The following is a 971-nucleotide window of genomic DNA, read 5'->3' on the forward strand; positions in this document are numbered from 1 at the left end:
ACAGCTGGTGAGACGATTGGCAGACTGAGATAAAGATATCTACCAGATATCTTGGAGCACTGCAGTGCCGGACCTAGTACTGTGGAAAAGACAGCATTTTATTTTTTTATAATTTTACAGTTACAGAGAACAAACCTGTTTTTTGTTTATGAATCTGGATGTATCTCCCAAGTACTAGAATCACAGAACTGCTCTCTCACATTCAATAAAGACTTTTTCAATGCAGTGACACTCACATAATCTAAAATTAGTTAAAGAGACATTAAAGAGAATTGCTTGCACAGCCATAACATACTGAAAACAATCCTTTACAAGGTTCCAAATCACATTCTTAATCCTGCCACGAAAGCTGACTGACATCCCTGCACCAGTGGGTTCCCCTTCTCTCCTTTCCCCATCTGTTGGGAATTAACTGTTTTTCTTTCTGTCTCAGTGGATTGACCTACTCAACCCACTCAGTGGATCAACATATTTTTTACATGTTGATTCATTTAATATATAATTTTTGTGAGTATCTTTTTTCTCTCATTAAATGGGATTTTGAAGGTTAGCCACAACGTAGTACTTATAAACATACAGTTTTTACTCCTGATGATTCATATGGTTTTGGATTCTCATTGTGTAATTTGTTTATCTTTCCATCCATCTATGGACCTACATTTGTTTCTCCCTATGACAAGTGCAGTCTTACTGTCATAAGCACCACCATAAAATATTTTCAATTTTAGTGTTCAGATAGAGTAAGCAAACATTTAGAAATAGAATGTTTGTGTCTCAAAGATTTAGGGGTATCTGTCATTCATTTTGATTTTTTTAAATTTTTTATTATATATATCTTTTTTTCCTTTCTTTCTTTATTAACTCGAGTATTTCTTATTTACATTTCGAATGTTATTCCCTTTCCCGGTTTCTGGGCCAACATCCCCCTAGCCCCTCCCCCTCCCCTTCTATATGGGTGTTCCCCTCCCCAT

This window comes from Rattus norvegicus, chromosome 1, assembly GCF_036323735.1.
Source record: "Rattus norvegicus strain BN/NHsdMcwi chromosome 1, GRCr8, whole genome shotgun sequence".
Classification (NCBI taxonomy): Eukaryota; Metazoa; Chordata; class Mammalia; order Rodentia; family Muridae; genus Rattus; species Rattus norvegicus.